This window comes from Phascolarctos cinereus, unplaced genomic scaffold, assembly GCF_003287225.1.
Source record: "Phascolarctos cinereus isolate Bilbo 61053 unplaced genomic scaffold, phaCin_HiC Scaffold_2;HRSCAF=192, whole genome shotgun sequence".
In the NCBI taxonomy this organism is placed as follows: domain Eukaryota; kingdom Metazoa; phylum Chordata; class Mammalia; order Diprotodontia; family Phascolarctidae; genus Phascolarctos; species Phascolarctos cinereus.
Genome location: NW_027555625.1, coordinates 390,929,011 through 390,955,753, shown reverse-complemented (window position 1 = coordinate 390,955,753; position 26,743 = coordinate 390,929,011). Strand labels below are relative to the sequence as shown.

The 26,743-nt window shown below is 42.1% G+C and overlaps 1 long non-coding RNA gene across 1 annotated transcript; it reads left to right on the top strand.

The window, feature by feature from the left end:
- On the top strand, positions 1 to 23,746 carry LOC110212362 (uncharacterized). Its single transcript, XR_013484879.1, has 3 exons — positions 1 to 1,118; positions 4,691 to 4,773; positions 23,673 to 23,746. It is a non-coding gene; the product is annotated as an uncharacterized LOC110212362 (long non-coding RNA).
- The last annotated feature ends 2,997 nt before the right edge of the window (positions 23,747 to 26,743 follow it).

Here is a 26,743-nt window from a genome sequence, read left to right as displayed (position 1 = left end):
GCAATTTTACCCATTTCTGGCTAGTTTTACCTTCTAAGACCAAGAAGAAAATGTCTGATAGCTCTCTGCAGGTATTTGAAAGACTAATGAAGCCTCCCTTGTGTCTTCCTTATCTTCTGGCTAACCATCTGCAGTTCCTTCAATCATGCCTCATATGGCATGAATTCCAGTCCCTTCACCATCCTGGTTTACCCACCTCTGGACTTTTTCTGGCTTGTCAATGGCTTTACAGAATGGGTCACTTACCTCCAGCCATATGGTCTGACCAAGGCTGGGTGCAGAACAACACCCCATACAGGGCTCGGGGGAGCAGTTAGCTTTTGTTTGGTTGCCATATCACATTGTTGTTGACTGACTTATTTTGAGCCTGCAGTCCACTGAAAACCCCTAGCTCTTCTGCACATTAACGGTGAAGCCTCCCTAATCCTGTGTTTTTGAAATAGATTGGGGGAAAAAATCCAAACACCAATGGAGAACTATATTTATCCGTATTAAATTTCATCCTATTCCATTTGATCCATCTTTTAGCATGTTGATTCCATCCTCCATTGTTGGGAGTTTTTTCCCATTTTCGATTTGACAAACGTGCTCTCTGTGCATTCACCTAAGTCAGGGATGTGATGTTGAACAGCCAGAGACTAGGGATGGATCTTTTGGGCACTTCGCTAGAGACTTCCCTGAAAGTAGTCATCAACTACTCTATGCATCGCGTCATTTAACTAGTCTTGGATCCAACTGTCCCAAACGTACGTCTTTCACTTTATGGTGTCTATCCTTCCCTTCCTTCTAATCACACCTGCCTGGACTCCGTCCATTGCAGCTCCTCCCTTCCAGGGCTCAATTTCCCCTACTACATCCCTGGCTGGTTGGAGGTCCGATCCTGCTGAATTGAATCGGGGGTGGAGCATCACAGCTGTGAAAGGAAGGCAGAGGGGGAAGGCGGAGAGCGAGGAGCCGCGGAGGAGGGGAAAAGCAGCCGCCTCAGTTAGAATGGATGTGGCTTTGTAAAGGCTTGGGAGAAGCCATGCTGGGGGTCGCGGGAAGAGACTGGCTTTGCTTTCTCTTCTTTTCACTGCCTGTCCTAGGGCTGCTGGCGGCTCAGGATCCGAGATGGAGAAGTAAGTGTGTGTGTGTGTGTGTGTGTGTGTGTGTGTGTGTGTGTGTGTGTGTATGCATGCAGTGGGGCTGGGGCTTTGGAAGAAGGGGCTGGAGCGCTGTTTAGGGGGGAACTTGGAGAGATCCCTTTATTTCCCGAAATATGGGCAGAAGTGCATGGGACTGGGTGGTGGCTTGGAGCAAGAACGGAAAATAACATCATTCTCCTCTCTGATTGGGAACTTTTCTCGGGATGCCGTAGCTCGTCCTGTACGGGTGGCTCCTCTGCTAGACTACCGGCTGGGCACGGCTCGGCTTTGTTCGGTTTGCCCGCTTGGGAGGCTGCCTCTCCTGCAGAGGCACTGGACCGGGAACAGGACACATAAACGGGTTGCCGCCGGCCCAGCGCATCCATATCCTCGCTTACCCTGGATTCTGTGAGGGAGGCTGATCCCTGGCTTCTCGAGCTTGGTCCCGGGGGCATCCTCAGCGCCCGGCACAGTGTTAGACGCACAGCAGGCTCTGAGGCAGTCCTGGCACACTGTGCTTCCCTCGAGATCTCTTTGGGGACGAGCTATCTCCACTCTCCACCACTAACATCGCCCTGGATACGCCCAATCCTTCAATCCGCTCCTGAAATAAAATCACGCTTTAAGAAGGTTCCTCTCAGCTCTCTCATTCTGTGACCTAGGGTTCTTTATAGTTCTAACATTCTCTGTTCCAGGGTTCTTTTAAACTCTGTCATTGTGCGTTCTAAGATCTCTTCTAGCACTAAAAGACATTCTGTGCTTTAAGATTCCTTCGAGCTCTGACATTCTGTGTTTTAAAGTCCCTTTTCGTCCCAATATTCTGTGGTCTAAGGTCCTTTCCAGCTCTGTCATTCTGTGTTCTGTGGTTCTGGGTGGGTAGCTCATTGCACTCATTCATTATAACCTTAAGAAATTACAGCCCCTCCCCGAGATTGGAAGGCTTGGCTGGCTTATCCGATTTAAGATAATTGATAAGCTCCAAATCTTTTTTCCGGAGAAGGGGTTGATGGGTGCAGGAACCTAAATCTTAAAAGGGGGGCTGAGTTGATCTGAGCTGGGAAGTCCACTAGAGAAGCTTTTGATGGGAGCAGTCGAATCCGATTTCGTGTTTACGGAGTGAGCACAGTCCTGGAAACTGAACAGAGCATTCCAGGCGGGAGTTGTGCCCTGGAGTAGCTGACAAATATAGAGTTGACAGACATAGGTCCTCAGCCTTTTGAATTTTGTCTCTACTCCCTCTCCTTATCTGCCATCCTTCCCCGACACATACACTTTTCCATCCCGGAATGTCTGAGATAACAGCGTAATTTTTTTTGGGTGGGGGGTGAGGATATGCCCTAGGAAGAATGGAAGCATATTCCTCATCTTTTTTTTTTCTTTTTGGTGAGGCAGTCGGAGTTAAGTGACTTGCCCAGTGTCACACAGCTAGTAAATGTCAAGTATCGAGGTCGAGTTTGAACTCAGGTCCTCCCGACTCCAAGGCTAGAGGCCACCTGGCTGCCCCCCATATTCCTCATCCTGCAGAAGTTGGGTGGCCTTCCTGGAAATCATGGGGTGGGGGAGGATAAAAATTTTACTGACTGAGTAGAAAACTATCCTTGCCTTCCCGATTGTGAATTAGAATTAACTGAACTATGCTCGGAGAAGGAAAAACCCTTCACCTCCTTTAATGACCACTAAGTGAAGGCTGTCTGGGGTCCATAACTCTTTAAGAGGATGTCTTTATAATGAGCAGTCCGTTCAATTCAGTAAGTATTTCCTGTCAGGATAATGTATAGGAAATATGTGAGGAAAGCAAGGCACAATCCCTACTCTTTTGTAACATACAATTTAATTGATGAGTCAGCAAGACTCAGGTTCATAGAACAATAAAAGGTAGTGTTTGTGTGTAAGAAGGTAGCACCTCCAGTAAAAGAATGTAAGCTCCTTGAGGGCACAGACTGCTTCATTTTTGTCTTGACACTTAGCTCAGTCCTTTTATGTACAGTAGGTACTGAAGCCTCAGAAGTCATCTGATTTTACAAATGATCAAACTCAGGCAAAGAGGTTTAGTGACCTAAGGTCACACACAGGTGAGTAAAAAACAGAACAGGGACTTGAGCAGGTATTTTGTGTGGTCCCCTCTTCCTCCCCCATCCCCCATAGTGTTCTGTGCTGATTCCTCCTCATCTTGGCCTAGATGCTATGACAACAGAACACCGGATCTGGAGGGATTTAACTGAGCTGAAAACAATGCCAAAATGGGCCCAAGGATTCAATTGAATTTAATTGAAGAGATGGGTCTGGTCAGAATTGAAAGTACTTGTCCAGTTCAGAAGAGTAGTACTGTAAGACAGGACTTCTTAAACTTTTTCCACTTGCCTGAGAAATTTTTACACAACCATGGGCATATAGGTATATAAAATAGGTATACAAATCAAACATTTACTGATAATAAATCATAAAGAAATTTATTTTAAAACAATTCTTTGGTATACATATAATTTTACCATTTATTAAAGATGAAAACAAATTTGCATATTAATGAGATGGATGGGCTTGTTTATTTTTACATAAAGAATTAAATCTTGGTGAAATATTTGATGCTGCAGGATGTAGAGCATCTTCAATGTTTTTAAGAGTTGATTGATGTTTTGATTTTATAGTTGTCGATGCTGAGAACACCGTTTAGGGCCATTTCAGAAATTCTTGGAAATTCTTCCCTAATCCCAAGCCAAAATTCATTAATGATTTTGTATGTACAGTAAAAACACTGCAATTCATGACATAGAATAATCTCAAATCTAAGCTGAGGTGTTTCTAGCAGCATTTGTTGGGATTGTGAGCCATGACAGCACGCGCAGTGCAAGGTGTGCACGCTGTGTGTTCAGAACGAAGGCTGCAGTGACGTTATGCGATGCAACACAGGCGAGCTCTGCCAGAAGCACCTCGGGTTCATTACGCATTTGATTTTGAATTAATTTTTGGTCAATGAGGAGTTCAGAACCTTTTACTGTTGCCAAGTTTTTTGCAACCCCCACTGTCAGCTGTGCAACCCCATGGAGGGGAAGGGCTGCCCTAAGGGACTTTGAAGGACAGCCTGAGGGCTAAACCGCACCTTTTCCTTCATCCTGGACTTACAGGGGTGTATGCTGCTACACAAGGTACTTTGAAACTATACTGTCCACACAGGTGGAAGCATTACCCTCATTAAGTCACTGTCTTTATTGATGATGATTGTTATAAGGCCTGCCTGCGATTTTAAAGACTAGTTCAGGCCCAACTAGGTTCGAAATCTCCTTTAGCTTCTGCCCCTCAATAGTTTATGTTCTTTTACAAAGAATAATTTGGTTTATAAAGAATAACGAGGTTTCGATAAGTGAAATGAAAATATTTACCGTGGTTGTCACAGAATCACAAATTTGGACCTAGAAGGGAACTTGGCTGTCATCTTGGGGGGTCTCATTAGTAGTAGTAAATGACAAGAGTTGGGATTCGAACCCAGGTCCTCCCATTGTGGCATTCTGCCTTGACCTGCTGTGGAGGCCCAGCCTTTCATTGGTGTTTGTACCTTTTTTTTTCTGCAGGAGGAGAAAGTGAAGCAAATCCCTTGTCACAGCATGAATTGATAATACCTCAGTGGAGAACAGAGGGCCCAGATGGAGAGAAGGTAAGACTCAGAGGCTCTTCCTAGAGTTGCTAGCATTGTATGAGTTTATTGAAATTAGTATCTTAATGTATTTTCTTTTTAATGGAATGGCCTCTGTTTATTGGATAATTATGTAGGCAAGTTGAAGAAACTTGGTTTTATTTACCAAATGGGCAATCAGAAGAAATTAGCACACAACCACAATGTTCTTCTCTAAGCAATCCTATTTCCTCTTTCCTGGGTTGTTGATCCCACCTCTCAGCTCACTGAGGAATGCTAGTGCCCCCTGTTGTCAGATTTTGCCTACTAACATCTGGGGATCGGCCCCAGTTCTAGCATTGCTTTCTTTTTAATGGTTAAGGGGCTCAGAACCATGTGATCCTGGTGCCCAGTCCCTTTATTTTACAGATAAGAAAACTGAGGCCCAGAAAAGTTTAAGTGACTTATCAAGAACTGGGACTTGAACCCAAGTTTTCTGACCTCAAATATAGAACTCTTTCCATTATGTACCATAGTATGAAACCAGATTTGGAAAGAGGCACAACAGCTGTTTAATAATGCCCAGAAATAATGCCCTGAGCAGTGGTGGATTTTGGGTGGTTTTAGCTACGTGGCAATCATGAATATGAAAATAAGGAGAGAGGGGCGTTAAGAGCTTGTTGTGCTTTTGCTCTTCTTGAAGGGGATCCTGAGGTCCTTCAGGTCAGAATGTGAAGCTAGAAGGATCTTCGAGATCCTCTGCAGCGTTGGGTGTGAAGATAAACTTCAAGGCCGGGCTCAGATCCCAGCTCTGCTTTTTAGTACCCAAGTGACTTGGCGCAAGTTGCTTCACTTTGTTGGCCTCAGTTTACTTTTCTGTAAAAGGAAGTGGTTGGACTAGGAAATACTAATAATTCTTAGCATTTGTCTATTTCGTGATACCAAGTGTCATGGGTTACTGATCTTCTGTGGACAGCAATGCAGCATGGGTATTGCCTAGGGGATACAAATACCTTCTCTGGGCTTTGCTCCATTGGTATAATTTTCTGTCTTTGGAGAGCTCTGGACTGTTACTCTTGCCCTAGTCAGGAGTTTGTCTTACTTCACTTTCTGAGGCAGTGAGGTCTTACATGACTTAAATGAACAGTTAGGTTTGATTGGTTTTTTATTTTTGTTTTTAGTTAACAAGCATTTATTTTCTCTCCCTCCCATCCTCCACTCTTAGGCACACTGTAAATGCTTAAAAACTCCTTCCTTCTTTCCTTCTTCCCTTCCTTTCCTTTCTTTCTTTCCTTCATTTCCTTTCCTTCCTTCCATCTTTTCTTTCTCCTTTCCTTCTTATTTCCTTATTTCATGGGAAAATGAAAAAAGAAAAACAAACTCTTGTAGCAAATATGCACACTAAAACAAAGCAAATCCCCACGTTGGCTCTGTCCAGTGCTGTGTGTCTCTTTCTGTATCTTGAGTATAGCTCTTTGTCAGGAGGTATGTATCATGCATCACCACTGGTCCCCTGGTATAGTGGCTGGTCATTGTGTTGATCAGAGTTCTGTTTAAGGTTGGTTGCCTTCACCGTGTTGTTGCCATTGTATAAATTGTTCTCCTGGTTCTGCTCATTTCACTGTGCATCAGCTACTACAGGTCCCCCAAAGACCTGGGTTAGAATCCTTCCTCAGATATGTACTAACTGTGGGACCCTGCACATTTGACTTAACTTTCCTGTCTATGAAATGAGGTATTTGGACTGGAGGAAAGCCCTTTCTAGCTTTAAAACTGTGATTCTTTGATCTGATTCTTACCTGGTTCAATGACCAGGCCAGTGTTTGCTGAGATCTTGTCACTGTCATGCTTTCATCCTCCCTCTCCCTCCCCCCACCACTTTGGGGTCAAAGTTTACTACCTCATTCCTTTGAAGCTGCCATATACTACTCACCCCCTTCCCCTACCCCATATTGAGTCTAAATCCTGGACCTGTTTCTTCCTACCTTGAACCCGATCCTGGGTAAGTCACTCCCCTTCTCTGGGCGTTAGTCTCCTCGTGTTCAATGGAGGGCTTAGACATGACATCTAACATCCCATCTGGCTCTAAATCCCCTGATCCTGTCTGTGTTTTTTCATTGGGGTTTTCTGGACCCAACAACTCCTGAGATGTGGGTATGTTTGTGTGTGGGGTTATCTAGACCTGTGACCTCACTGACTTATGGAACTCCTAGAATAGAAACTATACCCAACAGTGCAGATCAGTCTAGGGCACTCAGAGGTTAGGAGACTATGGTTACATAGCCATCATGTGTCAGAAAAACCCTTTGACACCAAAGATCTTGCTTCATTCACTATACCACTATCATCTCCCTATAGGTATTGCCTATGTTTTACAGATAAGTAAACTGAAACTCACAGAGGTTCAGTGACTTATCTGTGGTCATACAAGTAATGTAAGGTAAGATTCAAATCCAGATCCTGAGTTCTCAAAAACAATACATGTAAGATACAAGATCAGTTAATCTAATCTCTATCATGTCAGAAGACTTTGAATAGACATTCTAGTAGAAGACTATCTCTGCTTAGGGTCAGCCTAAGTATAGAGAGGCGCATCACCAATACACTAACGTCTATGAGGCGTAGATGTGATGTGAATTATATTAGAACATATGTCCCAGGAGTCAGAGACCAGAGACAGCAAAGGTTTGTGATTACACTGAAAAACAACATACCTTGTTGTTCAATTGCGTCTGATTCTTTGTGACCCCCTCTGGGGTTTTCTTAGCAAAATGCTGGAGTGGTTTGTCATTTCCTTCTCCAGTTCATTTTATAGATGAGGAAACTGAGGCAAACAGGGTTAAGTGACTTGCCCAGGGTCACACAGCTAGTGTCTGCAGCCAGATTTGAACTCAGGAAGATGAGTCTTCCTGACTCCAGACCCAGCCCTCTCTCCACTGTGCTATCTAGCTGTCCCCCTGAAGCCTCATACCTTCATACAATAACTACTTCCTCTGAAACATGCTGGATATAATGAACACCAAATTGTGTAATAAAAAATGAAATTGATTACTTTTTAATAGACAGGAAATTACTATCTTATTAATATGGAAGGCATTTCTGAATTAGCTGCCTGCTATACATTCAGATCACCAACATACTAAAGCAAAGATCGAAATCAACACCAAAGTGGGAGAAAGATTAAAAACAAGAAAGTCTCCTAGCTGTGGCGACTCCAGCTTGACTTGTTTAAATAAGCTTATGGTGCCCCCAAATAGGAAATGGATAAAGCAACAACCGTTGACACAAATGATCACAGTTTCCTGGAAATTTAACTGATGTAAATCAGCTGTCAGGACAAGAAGAACAAAAGACATCAGACCCTGCTACAGCCATCGAACACTCATGCCCCTCAACAAACTGAAAGAGAAGGCAGAGTACTATAGTGGAAAGAGCCTCTGTCCAATAAGGGGGTTGACTTCTGAGGTCCCTTTTAGCTCTAGGCCTGGGAGGCAAAAAAATCTATGGGCAGCTGACAGAAATACTTGTTTAGAAGATAAACTTGTTTGTAAAATCTTATGGAGGGCAAGAATATGAGTAGGATCATCACATAAAGTAGTGTAGAAGAGAGTGAATCTATGGAAAGCTTGGTTAGAGAATCAAGTAAGCAAAATTATCCCAAGGGTGTGAAGGATGAAATTAAAAGAAGGCTGATGAAACAGAGAGAGAATGGGAAAAAAAGTCCATCAACATTTTTATACCAAACTCTTTTCACAACAAATAAAGCATTTATTGAACTTCATTATGTGTCAGGTGCCATGCTAGGTGTTACATATACAAATACCAATTGTTCACAGATAAGTAAATATAGCGTATATTGGGGCAGTCAGTTGAAGGAGGTGACATCTGACCTGGACCCTGAAAGAAGCTAGGATTCCAAGAGGTGGAGATGAGGAGGGAGAGCTTCCCATATGTCAGGGACAGCCTGTACAAAGGCACTGAGTCAGGAGAGGGAATTTTGTGTATAGTAAATAGCTGATTTGGCTGGAGCATAAGAGTACATGAAGTAGAGTAACGTGTAATCATCCTGAAGAGAGAGGCTGGAGCCAGATTGTGAAGGGCCTTAAATGTCCAATAGAGGTGTTTGAAAGTTATCCTAGAGGTAAGAAGGAGCTATCAGAGCTGCTTGAGGAGGAGAGTGGTGGGGTCCAGTGATGCTTCAGAAATATTTCTGTCAGTTATGTGGAGAATGAATTGGAGATGGTAGAGTGGAGGCATTTATTAGGAAACTATTGCAGGTAGTTCAGGCAAGAGGTAGTGAGGTCATGGACTAAGATGGCTTGTGGTTGTGAACAGCAAGAAGGGGGCAGATGTGAGAGGCTTTGAGGAGGTGGAGCCAAGAAGACTTGGTGAGCCTTTGGCTACAAGGAGTGAAAGGGAATAATCAGGGATGACTCCTAGGTGGCAAACCTAGGTGACTGGAAGAGTGCTGGGGGCCTCAGTGGAAATAGGGAAATCAAAAGCAGGAGTGGGCTTGGTGAGAAAGAGAACTAGTTCTGCTTTGGACATGTTGAGTTTGAGATGCCTATGGGAAATACAGGTGGATGTGTCTGGCAGACTCTTGAAGATGTGGGAATTGGAGTTCAGAAGAGAGAGATGAACATCTACTTGGAAATCCATTACACAGAGATGATAATTAAACATATGGTGCTAAATGAGATCACCAATAAAGAGACACTATAAAGAGAGAGAGGAGAGGGTCCGGGAAAAGGCCCTGGGGTACACCCACAGAAAGGGCATGGAACACGAAGGAGGATCCTGCAAAGGAGACTGAGGATTGAGAAGTAGAGTTAGAGTAGTCACAAAAACTCAGGGAGGAGAGAGTACTCAGAGGGTAGGGGTGGACATCAGTGGCTGGCACTTCAGGGAGGCGAAGAAGGATGGGGACTAATAAAAAGACCATTGGATTTGGAAATAAGGGGTCAGTGGTGACCTTACAGAGAGTGTTTTCTGTAGAGCAGTGAAGATGGAAACTAGATTGCGTCAGTAAAAGTGCAGTCACCACATTTGAATTTTAACATTAGAATCCCAGATGTGCCAGAAAGTAGAGAAAGCACAAACTTGGGAAGAGTAGGTAGACTCGACAAAGCATTCACAGAGGAGGTCCATGTTGGAGGTGACATACCTTTGAGGGAACTGATGGATTGATTCTCAGCGTATCTAGAATGATGACAAAGTCTTGGAAAAAATCTTGGTCTTTTTTTTTCTGACCAAGAGAGTATCAATAAGTACTGACCCATATACCTTCCAAACTAAAAAACTTTTATGAGAATCTATTTACTTATCTTCTTTCTTCTCTTCTTCCTTCCTTCCTTCCTTCCTTTCTTTTTCTTTTCTTTCTTTCTTTCTCTCTCCCTTCCTTCCTTCCTTTCTCTTTCTCTCTCTCTCTCTCTTTCTTTCTTTCTTTCTTTCTTTCTTTCTTTCTTTCTTTCTTTTTCTCTCTCCCTTCCTTCCTTCCTTCCTTCCTTCCTTCCTTCCTTCCTTCCTTCCTTCCTTTCTCTTTCTCTCTCTTTCTTTCTTTCTTTCTTTCTTTCTTTCTTTCTTTCTTCTTTCTTCTTTCTTTCTTTCTTTCTTTCTTTCTTTCTTTTCTTTCTTTCTTTCTTTCTTTTTTTCTTTCTTTCTTTCTTCTTTCTTTCTTTTTCTTTCTCTCTCTCTCTTTCTTTCTTTCTTTCTTTCTCTCTCTCCCTCTCTCTCTCTCTCTCTCTCTCTCTCTCTCTCTCTCTCTCTCTCTCTCTCTCTCTCTCTCTTTCTTCCTTCCTTCCTTCCTTCCTCCCTCCCTCCCCCCCCTTCTCCCCCCCTTTCCACCAAGATCATCCATCAACTACTATGATACTCTCCTAATTGGTCTCTCTTTGCCTCAAGTCTCTCCCCATTCTATTCTCCACGCAGCTGCCAAAGTGATTTTCCTTAAGCCTTGTTCTGACCATATCACTCCCCTGCTCAAAAAACTCTAGTGGCTCCCTATTGTCTCCAGGACAAAATATAAGCCCCCCTGTTTAGCTTTTGAAGTGCTTCAAAAGTAGGCATAGCCCAGAAAACACAGTACACAGTGATTACAACAATCTAAATGGAAAAAAGAACAATTTCAGAATAATAAAAATATGAATGTTGCTAAATTATAAAGAACAAGCTTGACCCCAAAGAAGAGACATGAGAAGACACTTCTCTATTCTTCTTTGCAGTGGTGGAGGGGGTGGTTCATGGATATGGAACATTACTTATTTTTGGCAGATTTTTTTGATATGTTGATCAGCTTTACTTATTTTTTTCCTTTGCCTTTTATTACTTCAAAAGTAAGTTCTTTGGTATATGAAATGGCTCTCTGGAAGGGGAAATCAATATTATATCAATCAATGTATATCAATAAAATTTATTTAAAAGAAGAAAGTGAGTCACAACCTGTCTTTCCAGACTTGTTATACACTACTCCCTACCCCAAACGATCTAGCCAGACTGTTCTCTGTTTCTCACACACAGAATTTCTTCTCCCTTTCTCTGCACTCTGGTCACCTTCCCTTATTCTTGGAATTCACTCTCTCCTAACCTCTGCCTCAGAAAATCATTCTCTTTCTTCAAGATTCAGATCAAGCACCAGCTTCTCTGGGAGACCTTTCCTGATGTCCCCAACTTCTAGTGCCCTTCCTGCAAATACTTAGTATTTTACTGATATTTATTCTGTGTATACTTAGAAGTATATCTGCTTTCTCCCCTAATAGAATAGAGATTCCTTGAGAGAAGTGATTGCTTCAAGCCTAACATTTGTATCCCAGTGCCTAGTATAGTGCCTGGTACACCATGGGCACTTAATCAATCCTTTTTGATTAATTGATTTATCCTTGAAAAAGATATGATAAGGGAACAGTCAAACTTTTGCAAATAATATTATGTAGCAGATCTCATCTTTGCAGTAACACAACTGACTAAAAGGTGTAAAGAATATTTGATCCCCCTGCACTACTTGTTTTTGCTTATAAAAAAGCATTTGATTTAATAGGACAAAATACACCCAACACATTGGTTTTGCTCTGGGCCCTCTTTTCTTCTCTTTTCATCTTCTCTTGGTGACCTCAACAACTCCCATGTCTAGAATTATCCCCTTTAAGCAGATGATTCCAGCCCTAGTTTCTCTCTCAAGTGCCACTTCCAAATTACCCATCATTGATTAGGAATTTACATCTAGATATCCCATAGGCGTCTCAAACACAGTGTGTCCAAAGCAGAGGTAATTATCTTTCCCCCCAAATCACCACCTGTTCATACCTTTCCTTTTTTTTTTGGAGAGCACCAACATCTTTCCAATCACTCAGGAGCTCAATTTCAGAGTCATCCTGGACTCTTCACCTTTGCTCCCCTCCTCCTCCTTAATCTAAATCTTGTTGATTCTACCTCCAGGACATTTTTCGCCTCTGTCCCCTTCTCTCTACTTGTTCAGCCACCACTGTATTTTAGGCCCTCTTCACATGTCCTAGACTTAGACTGTTGTAACAGCCTCCAAAATGGTTTCCCTTGCCTTCTTCATTCACCCTTCTCTAATCCATGATCTGCACACCTGCCAGCAGGATATGCTTAAAGCACAAATCTGACAAGTTGCTTACATTTATGTAGTGTTTTAAGGTTTGCAAAACACTTTACATATATTGGATCCTCAACAATAACTCTGCAAGGTGGATACTGCAAGCTTTATTATCTCCATTTTACAGACAAGATTCTCAGAGAGCGTAAGTACTTTGCCCCTGGTCACAAACTAGCACTTGAGGTAGGTCTTCTGGAAGTGAAGTCCTACACTCTGTCTATATACCGAATTGTTTGTAATACACTGCCTGCTTTTCTTCCATGTAGACACAGATACAGGAGCCTAATCTGTCTTTCACGTTTTTAAAAATAAGTTGCATTAATACCTTTTATTTTTATCCTAGTCAGTCCCAGATATAAACCTACCTCAATCAAAAAAGCCCTCCTTATAACAAAGACAAAGAGTTCATCAAAGCCAACCTACACAGTGACTTTATTTAAGTGTGTGCTACATTCTATAATTATAATCCCCCTCCATTTTTCTACTGCAAAGAGGGGGGCACTTTTATACATTTTTTTTCTCTGCTCAAAATTAGTCTGTACAGTTGCTCAGCATTTGATCTCACTTTAAAGTTCTTTTCATTTCCATTACTATAGTATTGGATTACTTTTAGATTCCATTACTTTCCCCACCTTACCTGGTTTAAGCAGCCTATTCTCTCCCCCTTGTAACTCTCAGTTACGTGTGTGTGTGTGTGTGTGTGCGCGCGTGTGCGCACATGCACTTTGCGAATTACATGAGACAAATAGAAAAGTTCAAGACTGGCTTTCTTTTATCGCATTGCACACTTCTGGGTCATTTCTCAACACCGACTCCACAACTGGCCAGCTAACTATGTGATCATGGAGAGAATCATTTGCTTTCCTGGGCCTCAGTTTCCTCCTCTGTAAATAAGGGATTCAGTTATCTAGTTGTACTCATGAACATTTGGTCTGCTAAGGGAACGCAAATTCCTTCTAACATAAGCATAAGTCAGATGAGATTAGGGAAGAATCTGAGGCTCTCCAAGTTTCATTGGTCATTCTTTTAAGCACCTGCTGTGCACAAATTGTGGATTGTGCTAAGAGACAGAGACACAAAGACCAACAATGAAGTGATTCCTACCCTCAAGGAGCCTACATTCTAGGGGGAGACATGCATGCAGTTAGTATTATTCAATGTAAAGGGAGATGTGTGCAAAGGAGAGATCTAGGCAAAGAGTTATAGGAAAACATGAGGCAGGAAAAATGCTTTTAGTTGGGCGGGGTATGTATTAGGAAAAGTTTAATGAAAGAAATGGCTCTTCAGCAGACCTTGAAGGAGAAGACAGATTTATTTTTTTGAGGAGGCAGATTTTAACAGGCAGAGATGAGGAAGGCACCTAGTCCCTGTCCCCAAGAACCTTGCAGGTCAGTAAATAGATTCATTATACATGAGATGGAGCAACTGAAAATAATTTTAGAACATATTATATTCATGGAAGAGTAGCATATAGTCATCTATTACTGAGGAAAGTTAGGAGTGCGCATTGAACATTGTAGGGAGGACTTACTGCTGTAGACTTTCCCCTGAAGACCCACTGTGTGTTTCTGTATTCACATGGCTAGCACAGTTACTAAGGATCACTAGAAAGGGAATTATAAACAAAACAAAAAATGTTCTGTCTTTTTTTGTTTTTGCTTTTAGGCAATTGGGGTTAAGTGACTTGTCCAGGGTCACACAGCTAGGAAATATAAAGCGTTTGGTCTGAGGCCGGATTTGAACTCAGGTCCTCCTGACTTCAGGGCCGGTGCTCTATCTGCTGCGCCACCTAGCTGCCCCAATGGTCTGTCTTTCTACCCAACTGCTATGTGTCCAAATGAGGGACATTGTATTCTGCAAGGGACAAAGGGTTCAACTCAATAATGACTCTTCTTGGAGTCTTATGCTGTAGATAAGATCTTGTTACATCTAGTTCAACATGACTGAAAAAAGGCTTTTAAACAAAAGTAACGGAAGTCTTGGGATATATATTCTTTGAAGGCAGAGTATGAGTCTTTTCTACCTTTGTATATCCTGCACTATACTTAGCAAAGGGTCTTGCACATACAGATACTCAGCAAGTAATAGTAATAGCTAATATTTATACAATACTTACCATGTGTGAGGCATTGTGCACAGAGCTTTACAATTACTTTCTCATTTGATACTCACGGCAATCCTGGGAGGCAGGTGCTATTATTATCTCCCTTTTATAGATTGTAAAACAGGCAAATAGAGATGAAGTGACTTGCCTGGGGTCACCCAGCTAGTAAGTGTCTGAGGTCAAATTTGAACTCAAGTCTTCCTTACTCCAGGACTGGTGCTCTATCCACTGTACCACCTAAGTGTTTGTTAACTGAATGAACAACAGGTTTGCAGAGGGAGCCCAGCACTTCTCTAGATCCTTCTTAAGGAATTAGTATGAGAAATCATACTGGCTCTCCCCAGTTTAGGGTAGGGTACAGTGGAAGGATTGAATCAGTGAAGCTAGATGAAAAAGATGAAAAGAGCCTTAGAAAGTTGTATTGTTTTGTTTGAGGTATTCTTGGTTTATCAGGAATGTCATATCTGAATTTAAGTGTAAGGATTTTCCAAAATCAAAGAGAATTGATTTTGGATGAGATGCTTTTCTTTGGGAATTATCTACACCATCTCTCCATGAGTGAGGATGCTCCCTTGAATCATTTGTAACACGTCTTAACAGGATAATGCTATTTACCAGGGCGGTTACCACCTTCCTGTTGACACTTACCCATCCTGAAGCCCCGTCCAACCTACTTTCTTAGTCCCTGAGACATTTTTAAGTGTCTTTAGAAAGTTTGTGCTATGTGGATAGCATAGAGCTTGCCTGTGAGAGACCTACAGAGTAACCAGCAGAGGCACAGGGGCTGAGAGATGATGGCAGAGGTAGCTTGAGCTGGTAAATGCCTCTTCATCTGGGGAGAGTTAAGCAATCAATTTTAGTAGTTTTCTTGTTTTCTAAGTGTGAAATTCTCCTCTTTGTGATTAGGTAACAAGCGTTTAAGCAATGTACCCTGTTGTCATTTCTCAAGAGTTGTGGGTCAGAACATTCAGATCTCAGGGGATCCCTGTGCTGGGGCTCTTAGGGAAGTGGAATTTGGGGGAAGTGGGTGGGTGTGGGTAGGGAAAAAGGAAAGCCTGAGCTACACTGACAGCACAGTTGGAAATGAGACCCAAACCAAGAGGAACAAGGAGCTTCACTTGACTTTTGATTTGGCAGGAATCTCTTGGGGCTGCAAGAAACCTTGACAGATCACCAATTGGATGGTCCAGACTAAGCTAGATCATACTAAAAACATCCTGGACCCCCTTTGTTTTGTAGACTTTGAGAGAGTTGGTGGTTCTATAATGCTCTGAAATGGGTATCTCTCTCACCTTTGTTCCCCTCACACTCTGTGTTTTATTTATTTACATATCATGTGCAGCCTTCTGGGCAGACTGTGAGCTCCTGGAGGGCTGTTCATTTTTAGATCTTTGTTTTGGCAAGGCTTGCCACTGTGAGCTTCATGTAGCATGCATGTAATGTTTATTGAATTGGAGATAACTTGTTCCAGTATTGTCTAACAATATTTGTGGAGGAGGTCTTGCCTTTTATCTAATTTAGGTCCCTCAAGCTATAGCTCAGATCTGGATCCTCTTGGATAGAGATCGATAAGAAGAGGACATCACTCAGATGTTTGAGGACATTAGTAAATTGTTCTTTGTTTGGTAATAATAGGAAAAAAACACCTTGCAATTATATGCTTTGTGGTTCACATTGCATTTGATCGTTGCCACGGGAAAAGTCCTTTGAATCATAATTGTGAAATGTCAGTCCCTGAAGGCCCCTTAGAGATTTTCCAATCCAAACCATTCATTTAACAAAGGAGAAAACTGGAGTTAAAAGAGGAAAAGTGACTTTCCTTGCTTATACTCTAAGTTCCCCAAGGATAGAGGGCCATGTATTATTCAAATCTTTTTGAGAGGCAGCTCGGGACAGAATGCTGTTTTTGGAGTCAAGAAGATCAGAGTCCAAATCCTACTTCAGCTGTGTGACCCTAGGCAAGTCATTTAACTTCTCTGAATTGAGAAGGAAAGAAAGAAGGGCAGGAAATGCAAAAGTTTGACTGTAAAGGGAAAAAATGTTATGGAATAATAGCTTGGGGAAATGTCAAAGTCAAAGCAAGTTTGTTAAGGGTAGAAAATAATTGTAAGTACTGGACAAGGAACCAATAGATAGGATAAGATTGCAGATTAGAGACAGAAGTACTGGTCAAATAAAAGGGGCAAGCTGGGAGGAAATAGGAGGTTATTGAATCAAAGGTATAAGTTGGTCATGGCAAGGAGAAGGACCAGTTCTTCAGAGGAGTAAAAGAGGAGGAAATGTGAAATGATATAAAAGGATTTTGAAGTGCGAAATAAGGAAGGAATGTAGTTTGGAGTTCATGGCCTGGGTTTTCTCAGCCAAGCTGAAAAGGAAGAGGGGGGCGGTGGGCAGAAATGGAGTGACAAAGGAAGTCTGAGAAAAAGAAGATTTAGAAGGGCCTCTGCAGGGAGTGTTAACAGGATTAATCAGGAAGAAGGAAGAAGTGTCTATGCAGCAATCAGATAATGTGAATTTGAAATGAAAATCCCATTGGCATAGTTGTGTGACTTTTCCCAGTGTCTTCAGCACATGGGAGCAGGATAACAGAACTAGAGGTAGAGGTAGAGGTTTGTCAAGATATCAATTCAAGGGTGGAGGAAAATGATTAGTTAAACCATTCACTTGTGTAAGGTCAAGACTGAATAGAGGAAAGGGAGCTAGAGAGGGAGGGAGAGAGAGGGAGGGAGAGAGAGAGAGGAGAGAGGGGAGGAGAGAGAGAGAGAGAGAGAGAGAGAGGGAGGAGAGAGAGAGAGAGAGAGAGGAGAGGAGGGAGAGAGAGAGGGGGAGAGAGAGGGAGAGAGAGAGAGAGAGAGGGGGAGAGAGGGAGGGAGAGGGAGAGAGGGAGAGAGAGAGAGAGAGAGGGAGAGAGAGAGAGAGGGAGAGGGAGAGAGAGAGGAGAGAGAGAGGAGAGAGAGAGGAGAGAGAAGAGAGGAGAGGGAGAGGGGAGAGAGAGAGAGAGAGAGAGAGAGAGAGGGAGAGAGAGAGAATGAATGGTGAGAGCGATGAGAGAGGGAAGTGTGCTAAAAGAATTAGGTTTTCAGAATTATCATAGATATTAGGGAAGGAGGGGAGAGTGTTTTGCCATTTGCAGGATGGAAGAAGTACCAGCTGATTGGGATCCAGAGCCTCCAAGAGTCCCACGATGATGGATGGCTATGCCAGGGCAATATCATTAACCTAATCTCTCTCCAAACACTGAGGAACTGAGGTGAAACACAACAGGAGAATCATTGGTTTTCTAGGGCTGTGACTGAACTCACATTCAGCATTTGTTTCTTTGCTTCTTCCTGAGTTGGGAGGCCTCTAACCCACCTAGGAGATAGCCCACATTTGTAAGGCCTCTTGGGTGAAGAGGCTTCTAAACCCAGTCCTTGAGTCCTTGGTCCAGTTATGTTTTAGGGTAGAGTAAGTACTGGAGCAGTAGGTGCCTCCGCCTACGTGGGCACCTGTGGTTGCATCGAGCTAAAGTGTTGTTAACAAATATTTATTGTTTTAGGTTATACAGCCAGTGATTTGCACAACCAGGTCTTGACTCAGAGTTTCTGATTCCTAGTCCAGTGCTCGTTCCTGGATACCATATTGCTTTCCAGTATGAATTCATTTAATTCGACAAGCATTTATTAAGTACCTACTATCTATAAAGCACTTCCGTCTGCTAGGCACTGGGAATACAAAGATGAAGAATGGTTGAATACGTGTCTTCAAAGAACTTACAGTATACTTGGAGCAAGGGGAGGGGAACGTGTATACAGATACATATAAAATGTGCATTAAAAATTATCACTGTCAGGTGGAAGGAAGGGGCCCATGAGTAGAATATGGCTCTGGAAGGGTATTTTATTCCAGGCCTGCACAACATATGGCCCACAGGCATTGGTCTGCAGGTTGTATGCTGTGCAAGCCTGTATTTACGCCCTTTACATTTTTTGCAGGCTGCCCAAAATCCTTTGGTGGGCCATGGGCTGTATGTTTTGCAGGCCTGCCTTATTCAAAATGAATAGAACAGAGAGGGTGGTTGTAAGGTTGTTTAAAGAGACAATGTGGATGCACAAAGAACTCTTGGGCAAACTTAATTTCGAATAAAAATATATTAAGAATATTAAGAAAATAGAACCAAGATCATGTAATGGAGGATGAATTAAAAAGCATTCTATGAGCCTGTGGAATAATAATATCCAGAGTCTTAAAGTTCAGTTGAATAACAAAAGGAATACTTAGAACAATAAATAGTATTGGTGGTTTTAAAAAAAAGCCCTTACATTGGGGAAAAGAATACTAAAAAAGAGGAAAAGCCTTCTGTTTGGGTTAGATGGGAAAATTCTTATGGATGATGGAGAAAAGATAGAATTACATGACTCTTTTTTTGCTTCTGTTTTCTCTACCAAGAAGAATGATCTTTGTATTGGAAAGCACAGAGCAAAAAGTAGCTATTAGGGAGTTAAAACCTAGGATAAGTCAGGAGATAATAGAGAACATCTAGTTGCCTTGGATGAATTCATGTCATCAGGCTCAGATGGACCACATCCCATGAAACGCAAAAGCACTAGCAAAGATGACTGCTGAATCATTGAAAGTTCATGGGAGATGAGAGAGTTGGAGTGGGACTGGAGAAGAACAAATGTTACCCTGACTTTCAAAAGAAGGAAGAGCAGAGTCAGCAGAGTTTAGCCAATGAGCCTGACATTGGTTCCTGGAAAAATTCTAGAATGTATTATTAAAGGGATAGTTTGTAAACATCCAGAAAAAAAGAGAAAGAAACAATACGGCTTTCTCTAGAATAGATCAATGTTACCTTAACCTCATTTGTTTTTGCTTTCTCTAGAATAGATCAATGTTACCTTAACCTCATTTGTTTTTGATGGAGTTGCTAGACTGGTAGATGAGGGAAATGTGCATGTAGATACAGTTTATCTGTCTTTCAGCAATATAACTTGACAAATTTGGAGCAAGATCATGGAGGTCAAGGGGAAGAAGGCATTGTAGGATCCTAGATTTAGGACCTCAGTCTCCTAAAGGACAAGATTGAAAGATTAAAAGATGGAGTGGACAGTAGTACAGTTAAGAGAATTCAGAATTGGTTGAATGGCCAGAACCAAAGAGTGATCATTAATGGTTTATATTTTAAGATGAAGGGTCTTCAGGCGAGTGTCATCTTTGACTGTGTGCTGCTGAACATTTTTTTTTTCATCAGTAATTTGCATTAAGGCATACATGGCATGCTTAAAGAATGTCAGATGATCCAAAGCTGGGAGGGAAGGCTAATACACAGGGTCATAGAATCCAGATCCAACAAGATGTTGATAGGCTAAGACGATGGACTAAATCTAATAGAGATAAATTTTAATTATGATTAATTTGCAGTTGGGTTATAAAAGTCAACTTCACAAATATAAGATGGGGAGGGCTGGTTAGATAGCAGTTTGTTGGAAAAGATATGAGGGTTTTAATGGATTGCAAAGTCAGAGAATCACAGAATCACAGGCTTTGGGAGGTGAAAGATCTCAGTGGTTATCTGGTCCAACCCATACAACATGAATCAACAGTGGGACATGGCAGTCAAAACAATGAACTTGTCTTGGGCAGCACTGAAGAGAGGCATAGTTCCAAAATGAAGGAGGTGACTGCCCAATAAGTCACATCTGGAAGGACATGAATCAGCTAAAATACCCAGAAAAGGATAGCTATTATGATGAAGAGTTTCAAAATCCTGTCATGTAAGGATCAGTTGAAGAACCTGGGAAAGTTTTGCCCAGAGAAAAGACTTGGAGTGGAGGGTGGGGGTAGAGGAGAATGTAGTGGCTGTTTTCAAGTTTATGACTCACTTTCTTGTGGATTAGGTTTTTTCAATTTGGTCCCAGAAGGCAATTAGGAACAATGGGAGAGGCAGGTTGGTTGGCATATGGGAATGAGCCCTGAATTTGAGGACCAGTAAGCTGGGTACAAATCTCAGTTCTGCTCATTACTAGCTTTGGGTGAGTTGCCTAACTAACATTTCTGTGTCTCCAACTGCACATCCCTCATAAGGAGATTGGACTAGGTGATCTCTCAGGTCCTTTTTGGTTCAAGATCTTTGATCATATGATTTTAAGCTCGAGAGTAACAGGTTTGAGCTAGATGTCAGGAAAAACTTTCTAAGAATTAGAATTGTCCCATAGTGAAATGGACTGCCTCAGAAAATGGTGAGTCTCGCCTCAGTAGAGCATTTGTGTCAAGCAAATACGGCATGACCACTTGTTAGGGATGCAGAGGTTGAATTAGATGGCCTTTGGGGTCCCTTCCAATTCTGAGATTCTGTAATTCTCATAAAATACAAATAGAATGAGATGGAATCCAAGGGAAAGCAGGCAGAGTGCTGTGAGATGTTTGAGAAGGGAGAGATCGCTTTCATCCAGAGTGAAGGAAACAATCAGGGAGGCATCATGGAGGGACTTCACCAAATGGAGACTGGGTAGGGTAGTAGTGGTGGTGATGGTGGGGTTCCATTCCAAACATGCTTTCTGGCCTGAACAAAGGCATGGAGCTAGGGGAGGGCAGGATGAGAAGAGAGGGCAGAAAGAGGTCCATGGAACACATGAAAGGCAGTAATATGAAATCAGGCTGGAAAGATCAATTGGATCCAGATTGTACAAGGCCTTGGACATCGGGTTCAGGCCTTTATGTATTAGACTGTGGGGAGACACTGAAGGTTTTTGAATAATAGAATGACCTCATCATAGTGATCATTAATATGATTGCTCAGGGGGATTGGAGAGGGGATGCACTCAAGGAGTGAGGCCACTAAAGATGCTATTGTTATTTAGATGGAAAGAGATGATCGCCTGAACTAGGATAGCTGCAGAGGGGGTAGACAAGTGACCCAAGAGGTCGAATTTGCCGTACTGGGCTGAGATCGTGGCACCAAAACACCTATGTGACCATTTTATGGTTACAAAGACCCTGCATTATATCATGTAAGCCTTACAATAACCTCATGAGGAAGGCATAGTACTATACTATCAGAGGACCCTGGGCAAGTCACTCAACACTGTTTGCCTTAGTTTCCTCATATGTAAAATGAGCTAGAGAAGGAAATGGCAAACTGTTGCAGGCACAATCACTCATTATTCCACTTATTGCTACTTGTATAAAATATGGCTTAATTTTCTTTCTACAAAATATATGTCTTACATTTGTTTGATTAACTGAATAACATACATGGAGATATGGATATAAAATATATTTAGAATAATGTGTGGCAGAAGGCTTCTCACTCTTTATTTGTTCCTTGTAGCCATAGTTTGAGGCGTCTTCTGAACTTGGCACAGTGGAAGATGATAAGCTTTGACTCAGTGCTGAGTACTTGAACCTTCCAAACAGATTGTTAGCTCCAAACTATGGTGATCAACCTCTTAGTTCTCCCTAGGTCTGCTCTTTCTGCCTTGCAACCTATACCTGATAGATCCTTGCCAGAGTATTCCTTCTGATGCTTAGACAATACTTATGCCCCTCATCTATTTAAAGATAGTCAGTAACTCCCTATCCCCTTACCTAATAGGGTAGAGCTCCTTTAATTGGCATTCACAGCCCTTCCCCCCATAACACAGTGCCATCAGCCTGTCTGCCCTCCTATCTGATATTTCTCCTCTTATAGCCTCTGAGCTCCAGTCTCTGAGCTCACAGCTCTTTGACCCTGCCAAAAAGCTCTGTGCTCTCATGTCTGTGTTCTTTGCTCACACTGCTCCCTGTGCCTGGGATGCTTTTCCTCTTCTTCCTTGCCTGTTACATTCCTGCCTAGCTTTTAAAACCCAGCTTGAATGTCACCTTCTCCAAGAAGCCTTTTCTGATCTCCCCCCCCCCGCCCCAGTTTGTTAATCACTGTCCTCCTTAGGCCTTACAGAGGACTCTGTTGCAACTCCCAAATGCACTTATATCAATCATATTGTAGAGTATATGTAACATGTGTCGTATTCCTCCACTCTAGGTGTCTCTGGTCAGTAACCAGTGCCTGTGAATGTTTAGGAGAGTGGTGTCTCTGGCACAGTGCCCTGCGTACAGTAGGTGTTTAATAAGTATTTGTTGTACTATACCTTGTCACTGGGTTATTAAAGCTCACCTGATACAATGTAGGTGAGGCTCTTTACAACCAGAAAGTATAAAATTAATGTGAGCTATTATTAATAATAATAATATTTATAATTATTTATGAAAACTGTTGCCATAAGGTGCCAAATCAGTTGTGAATGTTATTAATAGCTAACACTGATCACATAAAATATCAAATCAATGTCAGCTAATAATATTTTATTTGTAACTACCATTAATAGTAATTGTTATTGATTGAAAATGTTATGGTTACAAAGGGCCTCCGTTATATCATGTAAGCCTTATAATAATCCCATGAGAAAGGCATAGCACAATACTAACAGTGTGACCCTGGCAAGTCATTCAACCCTGTTTGCCTCAGTTTCCTCATCTGTAAAATGAGCTAGAGAAGGAAATGGCAAACTACTGCAGCATCTTTACCAAGAAGACCCCAAAAGGGGTCACAAAGAATCAGATACAACTAAAAATGTCTTAACAACAACAAAAATTAGCCATAGTACTTAGAATCATAGAATTGTGGAATCCTAGAATTTTAAAGCCAATAGTCATTAAATACCTACTGCGTGTGACATATGTTAGACACTGGTAGAGATACAAAGCTTAGATGAGATGTGATCCTATTTCTCATAAGCACTGAAGCTTCTGTCCTAATTATTAATGAATTCTTCCTAATAATTATAGGAACAGTAATATTCAAGCTGAGTGCAAAAATGTATTGCAGCCAAATGAGGGATTTGGTCTTCTTTGTCCTAGTGAGACACGCTTGTCTTTGCCATTCAGTACAATAAAACTTGTCTCTTTCCTAACATTTTCTCTTGACGCCCCTGGTCCCCCATGCACTTCAATGGTGCGGCTTTTGTTGGACTGAATTTCTTGTTTTATGTTTCCTTCGTCCTTCAGGAAAAGGTGGACAGAAGGCGCTGGTGGTTGCTGGTCTCGGCTGCTTTTTATTAAGGAAGTCTGGTCAGCTGTGGAGCGAACTGTCCCTTTCTTGCTCACTGTCACTTGGTGTCGAACCTCTGCGCTCAGCCCTGCCTTGAACATCTGTGGGACCCAGGCCCTTCTCTCAGGGAGCTGACATTCTTTCTTTATTGTTTTCAGCATCCCCTCAAAGCTGAACTCAGGATAACCGCAGAAGGGAAAGACCTCATCTTGGACCTGGAGAAGAATGAGTAAGTGGATCGCTACAATGTTTAGGAAATGAACCAACTAACTTTTGTAACCCTGCGTGTCAAATAGAGGAAGCAGGTGTTGGTGTTTTAGAATGGAAATAGCTAGCTCACAATAAGAGTTCACAGCTCCTCTGAGGAAGCAGGTTGGAGTGGTAAGACTGAGTTCCTAGTACCTCGATTCTAGTGCAGTGGAAGGGGCATTAACTTTGGAATCAGAGGATGCGAGTTCCAATTCTGCCTCTCATGCTTGTATATGCTTGTGACCTTCACAGCGAGTTCCTCATCTGTAAAATAAGAGTATTCAGGGAGTCTCTGTGGCTCATAGGAAAGCATGCTAGATTTGGAGTCAGAGGAACTGGGTTCAAATCCCAGCTTTGCCACTTATTATCTGTGTGACCTTGGCAAGTCACTTAGCCAGCGTAGACCTCAGTTACTGGGGGTTGGGCTAGAGAGTGTCTTCCAATTCTAGGTTTGACGATTGAGTGATGAACCTGTGAACAAGATCAGAGGTGTCAGCTGCTGCCCTCTGAACCACCACAAAACTTCTGAGTGCCGCAGGAACCAGATTAAAATGTAATTGGGAAATGCTTAACAAAATACATAAACATACAGTGCAACATAGATAATGTTCATCTGTGATATTCTAAATCAATTCGTGGCCAAGCTGTTACTATTTGAGTTTGATGCCATGAACTAGATGGTCCCCAAGATGCTAAATCTTGTGGCACATGCTTATTGTACTGCTTAGGGAGTCATTGCTGGCTTTTTATTAGTTTTTTAGTTTTGGGATCCCTGGAAGTTCACGATAGCCCTCTTGGAAAAGGTTGTTGTAGAGAAGAGATTACAAGGCCACAGCAGCTGTTTCACTGTCTATAGCCAGCCTCCAATCCACCATACAGCAGGAAGCAAAGGAGATTGTGGAAACCAGTAAAGCTGAGCAGAAGCCAGCAGGACATGTGCTGGGATTTGGATCCGGGGACCCTGGCTTCTCTGTGCTCTGTAACAGCTCTCTCTCCCCAAACAAAGGGATCAGGTTCTGCCGGTAGTGGCTGTCAGCAGTCTGGAGGTCACATCTGCTCTGCCGTCATCTGTCTACCTAACGCCATTGATTTTGGGTAGTGGCCTGGCTTGGAAATGTTTATGTATTGATTTCCCATCTGGCCTTAGAATATCTTGATTCAGGCTGTAGTGCTGGTGAGCAGAAATACACGGCTTTGATGTGTCCCAAGGACAGTGGGAGAGCAATCTCTGACCAGGTGATCTCCCTTCTTCCTACAGCAGGAAGGAATGAAGTACTTTGGTATAACTCTACCAAAGGAACCAGGCTTCATTCTGACATGTAAACATAGCTGATAAGACTGCATGGCTTGGAGAGCTGCCGGCTTCTTCTTGGCAGCTCCCTGAGGCCCCTGAAAGCAGATGAGTAATCAAATCAAATGCTTCCAAGAAAGGGATGGATGAGGACCTTGCCATATTCAGCATGATGAGAATTGTTGCTAGAGTCTAGTAGCAAGGCAGAAAATGAATTATTCCTAATTTGGGCTTTTCTGTCCTTTTAAGAGGAAGGATAAGAATGTCTGAGGCAAGGTAAAAATTATTCTGATGCAGTGGGTATGTAGATAGCAGGGTAGGGGAATCATGAAGGCAGATGAGGAGGTGCATCATTGTACCACAGAATTTCAAAATTGAATGGAACCTCAGAGGTCATGCAGTCCAGGTTTTACCTGAACAGAAATCACCTGTAGAACACGTTTTACCTATGTTATTGCAATGGCCTCACGTGGTCTCCCTGTCCCAAAACTCTCTCCACCCCAGTCCATTCTTCATGTGGCCATCAAAGTGATGTTGCTTTAGGGTAGATCTGATCACGTGACTCCCCATTCAGTAAATTCAGTTGGCTCACTTTTGCCTCTAGGATAAAATATAAATTTCTCTGTTAGGTTTTTTAAAGCTCTCCATGACGTTGTCCAACTTATCTTTACCAACTAAGGTTTTTTAAAGCTCTCCATGACGTTGTCCCAACTTATCTTTACCAACTTTATTGTATATTACTACCCCTGCCATACTGTATGATCCAGCCTAACTGGCCTTCTTTGTTCCTCACCCGTGGCACTCATTTCCCACCTCTACCTTTGCACTGGCTGTTCCCCATGCCTGGAGTGCCCTCCCTCCTCACCTCTGCTTCACAAAATCCCTTCTCTCCCTTCAAGAATCAGCTCAAGCTTCAGTACCTATAATATGATTTTGCTGATCTGTGATTTTAATTGCAAAGCATACCAATTTAATTCTAATCTCACATTTGACAGACATGCAAATCCTTTCATGGACATTTCTGAAAGCGAAAAGCCTTTTAACGATTTCGTCTGTAAAAATGAAAATGTTATGTCATTAAAAGTATTTACTGTACAATGGAAAAAAAAGGAAGCAACTGAAACACCACCTTTTACATAAAACCTTACTGAGCTTTTCTAATGTCCTCCCTCATAAACTTTTGTTATTGTTGTTCAGTCATGTCTGACCCCATTTGCAGCTTTCTTGGCAAAGATACTGGAGTAGTTTACCATTTTCTTCTCCATCTCATTTTACACATGATGAAACTGAGGCAAATAGGGTTAAGTGACTTGCCCAGGGTGTCACAGCTAGTGTCTGAGTCCATATTTGAACCCAGGTCTTCCTGATTCCAGGCCTGGTGCTCAATCCACTGCGCCACCTCGCTGCCCTGAAAACTACCTTGTATTTAATTTTGTTTTTAACTGTATTCATTCTTCTTGTACTTATTCTGTATATGTATATGTATATGTATATGTATATGTATATGTATATGTATATGTATATGTATATGTATATGTATATGTATATGTATATGTATATGTATGTATATGTATATGTATATGTATGTCTATGTCTATGTCTATGTCTATGTCTATATCTATATCTATATATCTATATATACACATATACTTGTCTCCCCTATTAGAATAAAAACTCCTTGAGAGCAGG